Source organism: Molossus molossus, unplaced genomic scaffold, assembly GCF_014108415.1.
Source record: "Molossus molossus isolate mMolMol1 unplaced genomic scaffold, mMolMol1.p scaffold_m16_p_13, whole genome shotgun sequence".
In the NCBI taxonomy this organism is placed as follows: domain Eukaryota; kingdom Metazoa; phylum Chordata; class Mammalia; order Chiroptera; family Molossidae; genus Molossus; species Molossus molossus.
The window spans coordinates 28,766,030-28,784,139 of NW_023425348.1; the positions used below are offsets into that span (position 1 = coordinate 28,766,030).

Below are 18,110 nucleotides of genomic sequence, written 5' to 3' on the forward strand. Positions count from 1 at the left end.
CCCAACTGGAAAGAAAACATGCTGATCTGGGATTAGGCCTCCTGGATGGGGGTCCTGTTACCACTCAAGCATTCATCAAACATGCACTGTTATCTCTTGACTGTCCATGTTGTGCCATGCACAGCCCTAAGCAAACGGGCTAAGAACAGAAGCAAGAATAGTCATGGTTCCTACTCTCATGGTGCTTATAATCTAGAAAGGGAGATGGATATTCACATTAAGAAATACAAAACTTCAAGCAGTGAAGTAAAGGAACGTGTCTATGGGAGATCACAACAGTAATAACAACACGAAAAGCGGTACCATCACCATGTACTGAGAGCATACCAAGTGCCAGGCATGTTTCTATGTATTTACCTCATTTGATTCTTCTAACTTGATAAAATAACTTAATACAATCATCCAATCTGATGTTAATGTGGAGATGCTAACATTCTTAATTTGATGAAGTAGCTAGGCAAATCACTTTAGTGTTGAGGAAATGGAGACAGAAAGGTTAATTAATTTTTCCAAGTTTCCTTAGCTAGTAAAGTGGTGGAGCTGAGATCTGAACCCACACAGATGGAGTTCAGAGCCCATATTTTTCACCCCCAAGTCAACATACAACAAAGACTCCTCATCCAGGTTGAGGTCAGCGAAAGCTCTGCGGAGGAGATAACACTTGACCTGGAAGGTGAGCACACGTTCATTCCAAGAGAGGTCAGAGGTTAGTCTGGGGGGACGGGGTGGTTCTAGGCAGAGGAGGGAAACTGGGGAATGGAAAGGAGGCCATGTGCCTGGAGGTGGAGTGAGGGACAGCAGGGGACAAGGGCTATAGCAGCAGAACACGCACCTCACAAGCAGGGTAAGAGTTGTGGTCTTAATCTCAGAGCAGGGGGAGGTGCTGAAAGGCTTTTAGGAAAGAGTAATGTTATTGCAGCTTGAGAAATTATCTGGCTTCAGTGTGGAAAATGAGGCAGAGAGGTTCAGAAAGTGTATGAAGATAACAAATAGGACATAATGCAGTTGTCTAAGGTCTAGGCCAGTGATTCCCAAAGTGAGGTCTCTGGAGCAGCATTATCACTATCCCCAGAGAAGTTCTCATAAATTCACATTCTTGGAACCCACCCCAGTCCCACTGAATCAGAAACTCTGGGGATGTATCAATTATCTATTGCTATGTAAAAAATTACCACAAACTTAACAGTGTAGAACAGCTTTTATCTGTTATTTCATAGTTCCCACGGGCCAGGAATCTGGGCACTGTTTAGGTGGATCCTCTGCTCAAGGTCTCATAAGCTTCCAACCAAGATGTCAGCCAGGCTGTGTTCTCATCTGGAGGCTTGGCTGGGGAGTATCTGCTTCCAAGATTATTCAGGCTGTTGACAGCATTAATTTACTTGTGAATGTGGAACTGAGGGCACTGGGTTCTTATTAGCTGTCATCTGGGGGAGGCTACTCTCAGGTCCTGGAGGCTGCCAGCAATTCCTTGCCACATGAGCTAGCTCAGATGGCTGCAGACTTCATCAAGCCTGCACTGTCTCTACAGTAGATCTGTTAGCAAGAGATACTTCGTACAATATGCCATGATCAGGGGAGTGACAGCCATCACCATTGCCATATTCTACTTGTTAGAAGCAAGTCATAAATCCCTTGCAAAAAGGAGGGGGGATTATATCAAGATATGACCACCAGGAGGTGGGGCCTATAGACGACCACTTTAGTGCCCTCTACCACAGACCCTGTACTTTGGGTTCTAGCAAGTTTTTTAGATAACTGTGATGCTTGCTCAAGTTTAAGAACTACTAGCTCAGAGTATAGAGTTGAGAGACATTTAGAAGGCACAATTGAAAGAACTAGAGTGGTAGTAGCTTTGTTAGATTAGGTAGTTTAGCAATGTGGTCATGAGCATGGGCTTCGGAGACATTAAGATCTAGGCTCAAGTCTCTGCCACTTTCTAAACTGTGTGACCTTGGGCAAGTTCCTTAACCTCATGTAGCTTCAGCTTCTTTACCTATATCATGGCATTCCCATGGAATCTATTTCTTAGAGTTCAGTGTTGTCATGAGAGTTAAATGATCATCAAGGTAAACTATGTCTGGATGTCTGACACAAAGGCTGTGCACAATAAATGTAGGCTACTGCTGCTAACATCTGGGGAATTCCTTTTCTTCTGTGAAATGAGATTAGACTGGGTAAGATGTAAGGCTCCTCATTCTAGAATTCAAATATTATAGATGAAAAATCTTACTTTTGGAAAGGGTGTATTTTTTTCTCTGCTACCAATAATAATAATAGCAACACCCAGAGAATGAGGTGTTTGCTTGTTTTTTAATCTCCGGTGTAACTGGAAGTCAGCTGCCACTAGATCCCTCTTGTTGGCTAGAAAACATCCTCTGTGTAGACCTCCTGAAAGCCTTGTCTGTCCTTCAAGGACCCAGTTCCTATACTTGCCCCCTTTGAAAAAAATAATATGTATAAAAGAGATTACTCCAAGTTATACAGGAAGTATCTAAACAATTATCATGTAGGGATCCCATTCCATAGAGACTCTTGCCTCTGGCACTTACCACACAGTACTGTAATTGTGTGCTGACTTTTCTGTCTCCCTTACTTAACTGATACCTCTTTAGAGGCAAGAACTACATCTTACTGTCCTGGATAAGGGGGAGAAACTGCTTCTGAAAAGAGGAGATGACTCTTTTATACCCCAGCCTTCTCTATTCCCTGTTCTTTAGCGTCCCTTCTCTGTTCCAATCCCAGTTACCCTCCCCAGTATTTTGGAAAAGCTTTTCACTTAAGAGAATGTCTGTTAATAGGGGTCAAAAGACAGTTGGACACTAGGGAAGGCTCTTGGTGGAAATACTGGACAACTGATTTCAAACCCTCTTCTAGTTGTCTGTGCCCATAAAGATAAAGATCAGAGTTCATGTGTCTAAGCTGTTTTATTTAGAAAAATCATTTGTATGGGCTATTAGCCTTGCAAAGATAAAACAAAGACTTGGAGAATAGAAATGAGGATACAATAGAGGAAGACACAAGGAAACATCTGGAGAATACCAAACTTACAGTTATCGGTTGTGGAGTTCTGGATAGTGTTATTTGGATAGATCAAAGAGGGAGGATAGAGAATCTGGAATTTTTTTGTTGTTGTTATTGCACTTGATTACAGTATCTGGCACAAAGTAAGAGCTTAATAAATGCTTATAGAATAAACTAAAGAAACAATGAATGAATCCTATCTTCTTTTCAATTGACCTCTCATTACTGAGTCCTGAAATAAGAGACAGACAATGCCCCAACAAATAGCATGTGTATAAAACACACACACAACAGAATGTCCCTGCAAAACAGACACCACCATCTGCCTACGTTGGGAAGTATAATTTAGTGAAGAAACAGGCAGAACATGTAGTTCAGAGAATGTTAATACACAGTCAATAAAGTAACTAACCAATCCATAGTAACAGCCCCCCAAAGGACAATTCTGGACTGCTTTATTCTGAGAGCAAATTAAAGCAAAACAAAGATGAGTCTACAAAAAAAAAAAAAAAAAAAAAAAGGCAGACTCCTCTATTTCCATATGAGTCCTTAGAGGCATTCACGGAAATGATTCCTATCTTTCCCATATCTGCTACCCACAGTTAACGGAGCCAGACTAAAAACCCCTTTGTTCAAGTACAACTACACTGTATGAAATGTGGGCTCAAGCCCTTTATATTCCCTGCACTCAAAATATTTTCAAAATTAACTATTCATGAGCAGTATAAATCTAGGAACAGATTCAGAGTTTTGATAAGGTTGCAATTAGCCAGTTAACTAATCAGAAGTCCTTTTAACAAGTCATTAATGATTATTTTTAAACAGTACAGTTCTTAGGGTACATAAAAGCTGGTATTTTATTCTTTGTGATTGAGAACTGTTTCCATGCCTTTTTGGTTACTCCAGCAGCTGACGAGAATTCCCACGGGACCTGTGGTTGTTTAGTACAAATAAATGTGTGTGCTTATGTGTGTGGGGTGGTGGAATGGAGACAAATGTTTTCATTCACATAATTTATACATGACCACAGAATTAGCTGTTCAGACGCTAATTTGGTGTTTAGGTCCTTTCATTTCTCTGCAATCTACTGGATTTGGTGCCCTCATTAAGATGATTAAAATAAGCCAGTCTATCAATACGTTGTCCAGTTATTTCGACTGTCTAAACACAGCTTTAGTCTGGTCCTTTTCTGCCTCTGGAGAAGCATGACTTTGGGGATTACTTTTCTGGACCTTTCTCAGGAAAAGAGGGATACTCCACTCCAATGTCCTTGTTTTATGTCTTCCAAACGAAATCTGTCAATGAGCAGATGGGGTGGAAGGCAGACAGATTCCTTTAGTCTTCGACATTTATTTGAAACCTATTATAAGTGACAGTTTCTAGATAGTGAATAGTAGGCACACATACCACCCAACATGAGGATTTCAAGGAGTTCACATGTCAAGATTTCATTACATTATTGGCTACCATGATATATGTAAGCTTTTTAAAATTTGAATGATTGTTTCATTTGAAACCAATTGAGATTAAAAATGACCCGTTCTCCCCACCCCAGAAGAACCCACTTATCAGCTTAGTTCTTTCTAGGTTCTTTAACCTGTAAATCTTGTTTTCCAAAAACTGTATACTCTATAAACTGTTAGGGTGTATAAATAAATGCAGGAAGACTCACCTTCACTTTCACCACACACATATTTCCAAAGGCATTTCTCAAAAATTACTTGTCCAATTAACTTCTTTATGTACAAATAAATCCCGTTCATCTACAGACAAGCTACAGTGATAGTCTAGCAACTGGGTGTCTGATTTCAGAATATTATTAATGGTGGTTATTAGTTGGAGATGTAATGTAGAAGTGAACATATAGGGTGAAATTTACAGTTATTGCAGTGTGGAAAGTAGCAAGAATGACCCAGTCCTTCCAATTTAACTTACGTACAATAAACAGCGGGGTTCAGAGGAAATGATTTGATTTTTTCTGTAGTTCAGTAATTTACTTAAGATAAAACTGATGCTTTGTTATTATTAGCTTCCGTCATCCAACATTTTAAATCTTTGTTTTCTCTTCTTTGAGGAGGTCTAATGAAGGAGATTTGCCATTGTTCTAAAGTAATTTTCATTTTCTCACTTTCCCAGGTCGATTTCATTGAGTTGCATGCTATTCTCATATTTATCCACCAATGAAAACAGGCATCCTTATAAACAATACTCTTTAAGAAGTATCTTCCAGAGGTTTTTCTCTCTGTCTCTTATTTTATTTTTATTCATTGATTAGAGAGAGAGAGAGAGAGAGAGAGAGAGAGAGAGAGAGAAACATTGATCCATTGCTCCACTAACTCGTGTATTCACTGGCTGATTCCTGCACATGTCCCAACTGGGGACCAAACCCACAACCCTGACAAATTGGGACAATGCTCCAACCAACTGAGCTACCTGGCCAGGGATTACTCTTTCTTAAATTAGTCAAACACTAGTGCAAATTCTAAATATGAATCAAATTTTTCCAACCATATTATTATGGTAATAATTCTAGTATAAAAATATAAATAAAACAAAATAAAAATAAAACTGCTAAGGGAATATATCAAAATAGAACTTACGAATTAACAAGAATTTATTAATTCACATAGCATAGCCATAGGTCTATGCCAAAAAGACACACATTGGGACAAAAGATGATCTTTCAGAAAATTGATACACACTGAAAAAGTGAAGGGATTGCCAGGCTGGTATAGCTCAGTGGTTGAGTGTCAACCAAGAGGTCACCGATTTGATTCCTGGTCAGGGCATGTGCCCAGGTTGTGGTCCCTATCCCCAGTGGGGGGCATGCAGGAGGAGGCCAATCAATGTTCTCTCTCACTGATGTTTCTGTCTTTCTCTCTCTCCCTTCCTCTCTCTCTGAAATCAATAAAGAAAAAAAACTGTATGTAAAAAGTGAGGGGGTTATAGCCTTGGATCACCTATCTGTCTCACTTGCTAATTCTTAGAAAATTAAGACTGATTATGTCCTGTGATATACTACCCTCTTCTTAGTGTATTACAGTAATAACTACTTTAACAGGGCAGACATGCTGGGACCTGCATCATGCAGCAAGCATTAATAACTTGAGCTGTTTGAGTGAACAAATCAGTCAGTCAATAACGCTGAGAATCAGTTTCCATACCAGTAAGGATTTAACAAATACATATAATAAATGCACTTATTGAGGGTCTTCTCCGTGTCAGATACAATGCACAAGGCTAGGTTTTCCGGCACTTTCTATTAGATTATGAGCCTGGTGAGAGAACAGGCTGCGTCTTTCACACACATCATTGCACCTCTAGGGATATGATATGCTTTGAAGTGTCTGGATAGAAGAGGTGGATAATAAACTTGGATGGGAGAAATGAAGCAAAAAAGAGGTAAAGGAAAATATGGTGGGGATGAAAGGTAAATGAGATAGGATCCTTACCCACACAGATCTCAAAGTCTAAAAGACAGAGAGCGTCCTGGCTGGTGTGGCTCAGTTGGTTGAGTGGTATCCCTGCACAGAAAGGTCTCTGGTTCAATTCCCAGTCAGGGCACATATGCAGGCTGTGGGTTCTATCCCCGGTCAGGGCGTGTACAGGACAACTGATCGATGTTTCTCTCTCACTCTGATGTTTCTCTATCTTTCTCTCCCTCTCCCTTCTTATCTCTCTAAAATCAACAGAAATATATATTAAAAAAATAAAGAATAAATTTTAAAAAACAGAGCCACATAAACAAATTTTAGAAAACGGCTTTGTTTAGAAATAATAAAAGAAAATAAAAAATAGAAAAAGAAGCGTTTGAAGGGGAAACTGGGATAATATTTAGAAAGAAGTTGAGTTATGATGGACACAGAAAATTTCCAGCAAATATACTCCTCTCATACAATACCCAGAGGTCATTCAAATACTGTATAATTTGTGCACTGTAGCTCACATAGCTTGTCTAAGCACCAGCACTGGATACTGGTTATTTTTGCAAGAAGAGTTTTACCGAACAACATGCCAACATCTTTCATTTCATTTATTTGGCTGCTGCCAGTGCCCGGTTGTGCCAGTCTAATTCAAAGCACCAAAGAGCATTATGACTTCCTATTTTGAACATGCAGTAATTTTCCTTTCCTTTCCCCCACCCAACTCTGATTTATGATGACAGCTGCTCTTTGTGATTGCTTCTGAGACTGCTGGTCAGCTGGAATCTGCTGGCTGACAGCAAAGGCATTATAAATCCAAAAAACCCAGAGGGAACTTTCCTTCCCTCTCCCTCTCCCAGACCTCGGTAGGCATCACCTCCTATCAGGAATACAGCCTGAGCAAGGGAGGCCACCATGGGTTTGAGGAAGGGCCCAGGCACAAACGAGGCAGGGGACTGGAAGCACAGGTCTGTCTCCAGATATAAGTGTGAACAGAGAGATTTGGGGGGTTTCTATACCGGGCCTCCAGGACAGTCAAGGGAAGAGGAGTCTGGAGCAGAGGTCAAGTTGAGGAAAGAGGATGATTTGATGGAGAAACGCGGACGGAGAAACCCAAATGGAGATGTAGGCGTGTGAGGCAGCAGGACAGTGCTGGCCTATGAAATCAGAAAGCCCTGCGCCTGAGTTCAGACTCTGTGTCCTATTTGCTGGGTGATTAGAGGGAATCATTTAATCTCTTTACGACAACTCCTCCACTGTAAAATGAGGAAACATGAAAGACCCTGCCTAACAGGGTTGCCCTAAGGATTAGAAGGGAACACTGCACATTCTCAGCAGCAGACCTGCCGCACAGGAAGGACCAAAAAGTTACCAACGGCGACCACTGTTGTTATTAAATCTGCAATATCCACTATAAGAGTATTAATTCAGAGAAATACTCTAAGTGAAAATGTCAATTCACTGTAATAATATTGGAAATGATTTAAAAACAAGGGAAGATAATCCAAATGTTCACTAACGAAGGCAGGGCTTATGGCATAGTCCATCTTTCCTACATTAAAATGAATGAGATATGTCTATGTGAACTGATGTACAGATGTCCGAATGTATAATTAAGTAAAAAAGTCCAAGTTCATTTATATAAATATATATATAATATAATATATATATTATATTATATATATATTAGTATCATCCCATTTCTCTAAGTAAATAAAATGCATATTTTAAATTCTGATAAATGTAAGCATCAAGTTATTAAAGTGGTTATCTCCATGGAGTGACACGAAAGAAGACTTTAATTTTTTTTTAATCCTCACCAAGGGATATTTTTCCCATTTATTTTTAGACAGAGTGGGAGGGAGGGAGGGAGGGGGAGAGCAAGAGAGAGAGCAAAACATCCATGTGAGAGAAACACACTGATTGGTTGCCTCCTGCAAGTGACCCAACCAGGGACGGGGATTGAACCCTCCAACCCAGAAACGTGCCCTTAACTGAGAATCAAACCCATGACACTTTGGTCCACAGGCCGACACTCTAACCACTTAGCCACACTGGCCAGAGCAAGACTTCAATTTTTTAAAATACACTTTGTGTGTTTGTGTGTTTTAACAAACATGTATCCATTTTGTAATGATTTTTAACTATTATTTTCAAGTAGCAGATATTGAGATGGCTGAACCTTTTCTTTAACAGTCTTATTCTCAATAGTTCATTTGCCCCATGTGGTCCACTGGTCACTACAATCAAATATTTGGTGTTTTTATACTTCTTCATCAGCAATTTAAATCTCTCCTGCTCTGAAATCTCACAAAGGAGAGAAATAAAAAGGTGCCATAACTGAGAGGGCAGAGCTGCAAACACAAAGTACTTATATTTCAGATGTTGACTCCTAACTCATTTTATTAGTCAATGTGCTTCTTAAAATCCTGAGAAATTATCAGCACCAATGAAACATTACTCTGTAATTTCCTTTGAATAATACCAACACATCCAAATGTACCTTCAATTAGAAACTGGTAGTATATTATTCCCTTGAATTTGTTAGTTTCATACAATCTCACACTTTATGCTCTAATTGCTCTATTTTTTCTTCAAAATTTGGGATTATATTTATGAAACAAAAATACAAAGCTAAAAAATCTCTAGGATCCTAATATATAATACAGAGAGGTAACTATTCCACACAAACATAACATTTTATAAATACATATACTTTAAATATCTTTGCCCAGACACTTTTATATAGATGAGCAAGGAGTGGGAACAGCAGGATTCCAGTTTAACTGATTAAAATAATTTAGTATTGTTCTTGCAATGCATACTCAACACTCAACAAATGCTGAAATGAAGCAAAGATTACATTGACACTTCAAGTCTTCCTTCCTGATCAACACTCCAATTTCCCACAAGTGAAGAATTCTAACTCCTAAATTTGCAACGATGCCTTGTCACTTACATGAATGAATAACAAGGACTGGACATAAGAGTTTAGTAGCTTTCCTCAGCTTCATTCATACAACAAATGTTTGCCAAAAATCTCTTAATATCTCCTTTTACTGCTCCTTCCATAAAGTCATAATTTCCCTTTACATGATTTATGTATTCATATATTTTGGTTATACGGCATTAAATGAAAGTATTTCATTAAAATCAAAACAGGTAACTGGTGACTCCCCTTGTGCTTATAATCGAGTGTTTACTTCTCTTATAGTCACAATAAAATGTGCATTGCTTCCACTTGTATGACTGGAGCCTTTATGATCTACCAGGAAAATCCACGTGCATCTGAAACAGAATAATGGGACTGAAAGAAAATATATGGTGGACTGGGTACCTTTTGCAGGCAATCTTAGCAGAAACTAGAAATCTGTTTCATGTAAACTTACCAGAGAAGCAGAACATAAAGTCAGTTGTACCTCTGGCCTTTAACCCCCTGGGTTGCATTCCCCCAAAAAACTCACCATTTGCAGTTTTGGTATTGAGGGCCCTTTGATGAAAATGCTTTCCTTAATTCTAGAGCAAAAGTTCTAGTATCAGTTTGCTTCGTAACTTAAGGCAGACAGAGGCAATCGATTCCAAAACATATGAAGTCCATGTGAAATGTGCATTTCTGGCACTGTTTTAATATCCTCCTGTTTACCCTTATTGTTGAGGGAAGGATTCCCAACACAGGGTCATGGGAATGGCAGAACCCAGGACACTCAGCACTGGACAGATGAGATCAAGAGCAGTTTATTGGTCGCATACACCAACAGTGCAAGGGAGGAGGATAATGCATGCCACACAGGGTCACAAGGGGGTTGTACTTGGGAACAAAGTGAACAACCAGAGGCTGTGGGAGGCAGGCTTTGTGGACTAAAAGGGAAAAGTGTACCCTTGGTTCTCATGGGATGATGTGATTGCCTTGATTGGATAATTCTGCAGGCTGGCAAACAAAAAAAAAAAAAAAACAGGAACTGTGCCTGGTCCCTTTGATAAGGGAGACTATTTGACCAGGGGATCTTATCTGTAGGACCAGAGTGGGAAGGAGAGCTTGTAGTTAGACCTTCCTGGTTTTACCAGATGTTAAGGTAGCACATAATACTGAACCTTAATTTTAAGCCTAACATTAGTACATAATCGTAAATGTTGCTAAACAAAGGAGTGAATGAATGAATGTGTTGAAATTAGGAGAATGCTAAAACTTTGAAGTATGCCCTGACCTTGGGCAAGACACTGAACACCATACATTTCAGTTATTTTAAAAATGGGAATGGTAATATCTTTTCTATTTCTCTCGGGAGGTTGTTTGAGGGAATAAGATCATTAACAAATGTGAACAATCCTTCAAAAGACCTAAAGGCCCTCCGCAGACTACCTGTCATACACCTTAAAATGATCTCTCTCATATTCCAGGCACATCAGCCTTTCAATAGATGGCTCCACAGTCTTTCATGCATGAACAACAGAAAGTAAGGTATTCCTCTTATGTGCTTTCAAAGCACCCTGAATTTTGACAACAAATGAAGTTGAAATTGTTTGCTTGATATATGTCTCCTGAATGCTTGGCACACAATTAATGCTCAACAAATGTTTGTGGGAGGATTAAATAAATAAAATGTGATTATGATACTGTAGACAATGAGTTGGAACATGGGCAGCAAGCAGAGTGAGCACTGGCCAGGGGGTCCACTTTGGAGGGGATGGCTATGCCAGGGTTGTGCAAAGCACACAGGTGAGTCAGAATCCAAGGGTGCCCTGCAGACTCCAACAGGATGTACTGGCACCATGGCCAGTGTAGAATATGGGCTGAGGGTTACAGAATCTCCAGGCTTCCTCACGAGGATCCTACAGCCCACCCCTACCCCACTGACCCCAATGCTATAGATAATCAGGGAGAACCAGGGAGTCTCTCCTATTGATCAAGATGTCACAGGGAAGGGCCTTATACTGAGTGTGCCAAAAATGAGAAAGATGAATGGACAGGGCCTGAGTGCATCAAAAGCTATCAGGATAACTGGATTAAAATAGCCCCTCCCTGTTCCTGTGAGAACCTGGGCTTAAGCAGGAATGGGTGATGATCTCTGATACGGGAGTCCACTATTCTTCTACGTCAGGGTACTTGAATAAACTTATTTCATTTTGCACCAGCACTAGTTTGGCTTTCCTTGCAGCAGGCAGCCAAACCTGTGCTTTGGTTACAATAACATCTATAAAAGCACTACACACAATTAAAAAGGAAAAAATCATTATGACTTTTCCCTCCCAAATCACCTGTGAAGAGAGTCCACTATAACCTCCTTCATGCTGCCTTCTCCTCCCCAAGCCACACAGCTCTTGTGCTGGTGCCTGTCTTGCACAATGGGAAGTCTTGATCTCAGCTAGCGGGTCATGTAGCTAAGATCCTTCTTTTGCTGTATAAGAGCTGGCTTCTACCAGAACAGATATAGCCGTCACTCACAAGGCAAGAGGGACATTTTCAGCATACTTTTACAATAAAAAAGGAATTTGGCACAACCACAAAAGTAAAAAACAACAACACACTAGCTCTTCATTGTCTTATAATTTGCCTAGAACACGTCTTTTACATCCTTGGTTAAATTTATTCCTAGGTGTTTTATTGAGGAAGATACAAATAAGTAGAGGTATATACTGTGTGCATGGATTGGAAGAATTAACATCAATAAAATGTCCATATTACCCAAAGCAATTATAGATTCAATACACCAATGGTATATTTCACAGAACTAGAACAAATATTCCAAAAATTTATATGGAACCACAAAAGACCAAGAATAGCAATAGCAATATTCAGAAAAAATAACAAAATTGGAGGAAGCATGCTACCTAATATCAAACTATATATACTACAAGGCCATAGTTATTAAAACAGCCTGGTACTAGCATAAAACCAGACATGTAGCTCAGTGGAATAGAACAGAGAACCCAAAAATGAAACCACACTTTTATAGTTAACTAATATTTGACAAAGGAGGCAAAAACATACAATGGCCTAAAAATAGTCTATTCAATAAGCAGTGTTCTGATATATTTCCTCAGGTAAGGGAAATAGAGAAAAAAGTAAACAAATGGGACTACATCAAACTAAAAATATTTTGGACAGCAAAAGAAACCATCCACAAAATAAAAAACACCCTACTAAATGGGAGAGCATATTTACCAATACATCTCATAAAGGGTTAATATCCAAAATATATAAACAGTTCATAAAACTCAATATCAAAAAAATAAACAATATAATTAAAAAGTGGGCAAAAAAATAAAACTAGACTACCTTCTTACACCACACACAAGAATAAACTCAAAATGAATTAAAAACATAACTGTTAAACTCAAAACCATAAAAATCCTGGAAGAAAACATAGGCAGTAAAATCTCAGACATTTCTCATAGAAACATTTTTTTCCTGATATATTACCTCAGGTAAGGGAAACAAAAAAAAAAAAATGGGACTACAGCAAACTAAAAAGACTTTGGACAGCAAAGGAAACCATCAACAAAATAAAAACACAACCCACTAAATGGGAGAGCATATTTACCGATACATCTCATAAAGGGTTAATATCCAAAATGTATAAATAGCTCATAAAACTCAATACATAAAAATAAACAATACAATTAAAAAATGGGCAAAAGACCCAAATAGACACTTCTCCAAAGAGGACATACTGATGGCCAATGGACACATAAAAAGACACTCAATGTCACTAATAATCAGAGAAATGAATTTAGAACCACAATGAGATCTCACCTCACACCTGTCAGAATGGCTATCATCAATACATCAACAAGCGTTGGTGAGGGTGTGGAGAAAAAGGAATGCTGTGGACTGTTGGTGGGAATGCAAATTGTTGCAGCCACTGTGGAAAGCACCGTGGAGTTACCTCAAAAAGTTAAAAATGGAACTGCCTTACGAACCAGTGATTCCACTTCTGGGAATTTATCCAAAGAAATCTGAAACATGAATTCAAAAGGATATATGCACCCCTATTTTCACTGCTGCATTATTTAATAATAGCCAACATTGGGAAGCAGCCCAAGTGCCCATCAGTAGATGAGTGAATAAAAAAAAGAATTTGACATGGAACTAAACATGGAACTCCAGAAAAAAATTTTTTTCCAACTGAAGAAATTATTCACTTATTTTTTATTGTTTTATTTCAATAATTTGTATTTTTTCACTACAGTTGACATCAAATATTATATTAATTTCAGGTGTACAACCCAGTGATTACACAACTTAAGTGAACACTCCAATAAATCTAGTACCCATCTGACACCATACATAGCTATTGTTACATTATTGACTATATTCCCTATGCTGCTTGACATCCCTATGCCTGTTCTATAATTACCAACTTGTACTTCTTAATCCCTTTACCCCTTTTCACCATTGCCCCAACCCTGGTCTGGCAACTGTAAATATGTTCCCTGTCTATGAGCCTGTTTATGGTATGCTTGTTTGTTTATTATGTTTTTTTTAGATACCACTTATAAGAAAAATCATATGCTACTTGTCTTTCCCTGTCTATTTCACTCAGTGCAATATCCTCTAGGTTCACCCATGTTGTTGCAGATGGCAAGATTTCATTTTTTTTTTATGTTGAGTCATATCTGATTAGATATATGCACCACTTCTTTACCTGTTTATCTATTGATGGACACCTAGGTTGCTTCCATATCTTGGCTATTGTAAACAATGCTGCAATAAACACATGGGTGCATATGTCTTTTCAATTTAGTGTTTTGGATTTCTTAAGAAAAATACCCAGAAGTGTAGTTTATGGGTACTTCATTGTCTCTTGTTATAGCCCTAGTTTTAAAGTCTGTTTTGTCTGGTAAAAGTAATGCTACCCCAGCTTTTCTGTTTGTTTGTTTCCACTTTTATAAAATATCTTTTTCCATCCTTACTTTCAGTCTGTGTGTGCCTTTCAATCTGAAATGACTGTTTATATAAGGGTTTGTTTTGTTATCCATTCAGCTACCGTATGTCTTCCAAATTGAAACATTTAATCCATTTGCATTTAAAGTAATTGTTGATAGCTATTTATTTATTGTCATTTAATTACTTATATTTTTTATCCATTTGTATTTTCTTCTTAAGGAAAACCCTTTAACATTTTTTGCAATACTGCTTTGGTGATGATCTCCTTCAGCTTTTTCTTAACTGAGACACTCTTTATCTGTATTTCTAAACCATAGCTTTGCTGGGTAGAGTAATCCTGGTTGTACATCCTTGCTTTTCAGCACTTTGAATACTTTATGCCAGTCCCTTCTAGCCTGGAATGTTTCTGTTGAGAAATCAGCTGACAGGCTTATGGGAACTCCCTAGTAGGTAACTAACTGATTTTCTCTTGCTGCTTTTAAGATTCTCTCTTCTTTGACATTTTAATTATGATGTGTCTTGGTGTGGGCTTCTTTGAGCTTATCTCGTTTGGGACTCTCTGTATTTCCTGAACTTGTAAGACTATTTCCTTCACCAGGTTAAGGAAGCATTTTGTCATTATTTTTTCAAATAGGTTTCCAATATCTTGCTCTCTGTATTCTTCTCTTGGCATGCCTCCTGCTGTGAATGTTGTCCCAGAGGCTGCTTATACAACCTCTTTTTTAAAATTCTTTTTTCTTTTTGCTATCTTGATTGTATGTTTTCTGCTTCCTTATCTTCCAAATCACTGATTTGATTCTCTGCTTCAATTATTCTACTGCTGATTCCCTGTACTATATTCTTCATTTCAGTTACTGTATTCTTCACTTTTCACTGTTTCTTTTCTATGTTTTATATCTTCATTTATATATTTCCTGTTTCTTTGTTAAATTTTTCACTTAGTTTATATATTCCCCCAAGTTCATTGAGCACCCTTTTAACCAGTATTTTGAACTATGGATCTGGTAGATTGTTTGACTTCTTTTTATTTAGTTCTTTTTCTGAAGTCTTGTTCTGTTCTTTCATTTGGGGCATGTTTCTTTTTCTCCTCATTTTGGCTGCCTTCTTGTGTTTGTTTGTTATGTATTAGCTAGAATAACTACATCTCTCAGTCTTGGTAGAGTGGCCTTATGTAGTAGGTGATCTATAGAGCCCAGCAGCACAGCTTCTTTGAACACTCAGCTGGGCTCTCCAGGAGTGCCCCCTATGTGGGCTTTATGTACCCTCCTTTTGTAGTGAACCCTTGATTTCTGTTGGCATGTCAATGGAAGGTATTAGTTCCAGTTTGATTAGTTTCAAGGACTGCCCGAAACTACCGTGGAAGATCTGCTGTGCATTGGTGGGAGCTCTGGTGCCTATCTGAGCCTGCCCCTCGACTGTTTCTTTTGGCGGTGCTTGGGCGGTGCTTTGGTGTGATCTGAAGCTATACAACATATGAGCTGCCTCTGAGCCTAACAGGAAGGGCAGGACAAGGACAGCCACAGCCTGTGCTCTGCCCAGAGCCACCTGGCATGAGCTACAGAGTGATTTCTAAATGGCCAATACTTGTACTGGGCTTGAAGGTGCCTGGGAAAGGCCAAACTGAGAACCGAAGCTGGCTGCCCCTAGTGCCAGGCCTGAGGCCATTTAGAAAGAGGTGTAGGACATGTTAATGCCAGATACTGCTTATTTGGGGTTTGTGAACTTCTGAGAGATTTCAGGAAATTCTGCAGCTTGATCCAACACAGGCAGTTTGTAGGGAAAAGGGTTTGTATGGGGCAGGATTTCAGGGAATCAGCAGGTTGGGCAAACAGTGTGAGCAAGATAGATGGAGACTCAGATATGGCACCAGCCTGCAGGCTCTTTGGGGGGAGAGCTCAGGAAAGTAACAATGGTCTCTGCCAGCACTTCTGTCTGGGAAAAAGCTGCCTCTCTAGCTCTCGCCCTGATGCCACACAATTCAGTTCCTCCTCATATGTCCCAGGCACCTTTTGAACTGCTGACCCAGTGCTGAAGCTCAGAATGAGTGGGGTCCAAGTGAGTTAGTGTGTGCGCCCTTTAAGAGGAATGCCTGGGACTCCAGAGGCTCTCTGTCACATTCAGCTACAGTCCCTGCTGGTTTTCACAGCCCAGGTTATGAGACATCTGTTCCTGGCACTGGAACCCTGGGCTTGGGGCCTGGTGTGGGGCTGGGACCCCTCTCTTCTCAAGGGAGACCTCTACAGCCTAGATATCCCTCCCAATTTTTAATCTCCACACATGGATGTAGATGTGACACCAGTCTATTCCATGTCTCTGAGCCTCCCACCAGTCTCGACATGGCTTCATCTGTAAATACTTGGCTGTAGGACTTCTGTTCGGTTAGACTACAGGTGTTTCTGAATGGTTGTTCTGTAATGTAGTTGTAATTTTAATGTGGCTGTGGAGGAAATAAGTACTACACTTCCATATGCCACCATCTTGGCCAGAACTGGGAAGAAATTTTCTAAAAAGAAAAACAAAATGACTCCAATTTGTCAAGTCTGGGTGACCAGAAAACATTATGTTGTCATCTGCAGAAACTTTACAGTCAAAAGTAAAACTAGTTGAAGAGACAGAGCCAAGGTAATGAATTCAGTTACCACCTCCAGAGGTTCTCTTTGAAATATGTACCTTGAATACTGCAATTAGTATTTTCTAGGACTAGGAAAGCACTTTGTTTTGAAAATGTTTGCCTGGCCTTACATAACTAGTGTTTAGCCTATAGCTAGCTGCCTTAAATAACTTTTCTACACAATACTTTCCCCCCCAAGGACACTTTAGAAATGTAATGTGCCTTGCTTGCTAACTTACTCATAGGTATACAGGCCTTCTGACTTCCACACTGAAGGCTATTAGTATGGACGGTATTACTGACTTCTAACGAGCCCATAGTTTCGCAGACCTATGCCATGCTGCCATTTTGACAGACTTTCCAGAGCATGCTCTTGTAAGTTACCCAGAGTCAAGGCTGATTATGACTTGCATACCCTGAGCTGTCTATCTGATCTCATGTTCTAATATAGACACAGAAAAATTCAGTGAACCTTGAACAAGTTCAACCAGACACTGGCTGTGTTAAGTGTAAGAGCTACAAAGCTGAAGAACACATTTTCTGCCTTCAAGAAGCTCACAACCAAGCCTGAACATAGGCAATAAAATAAATAAGTACTCTAACACACAGTCAATACTCAAGTTAATGTATACATAAGGGGTGAAAGAGCCACTGATTTCTAATGAAATGATAAATAAGGTCAAGAAAAGAACACTGAGGTAGAACATTTAAAGACATGCCACCCTGGGCAGTGGAGTACAGTGGTTAGAGCATTAGCCCCAGGACCAAAAGGTCATGGTTAGATTCCAGTCAAGGGCACATAGCAAGGGCTAGAAAATATATTTGAAGAAATAGTGGAAGAAAACTTCCCTAACTTGATGAAGGAAAAAGGCACACAAGTTCAGGAAATACAGACAGCCCCAAGTATGAAGAACCCAAAGAAACCCACAATAAGACACATCGTAATTAAAATGCCCCAAATTAAAGACAAAGGGAGAATCTTAAACACAGCAAGAGAAAAGCAACAGGTTACCCACAAAGGTGCATCCATAAGGCTATCAGCCAATTTCTCAACAGAAACACTACAGGACAGAAGGAAATGGCATGAAGTCTTCAAGGTCATGAAAAACAAGGATCTGAATCCAAGACTACTCTATCCAGCAAGGCTATCATTCAAAAGAGAAGGTGA

The 18,110-nt window shown here is 39.3% G+C and overlaps 1 protein-coding gene across 3 annotated transcripts in view; it reads right to left on the reverse strand.

Annotated features, from left to right (window-relative positions):
* The window catches only part of FAT3 (FAT atypical cadherin 3), a 502,003-nt gene that overhangs the window by 368,710 nt on the left and 115,183 nt on the right, over window positions 1–18,110 (reverse strand). The window lies entirely within an intron of this gene.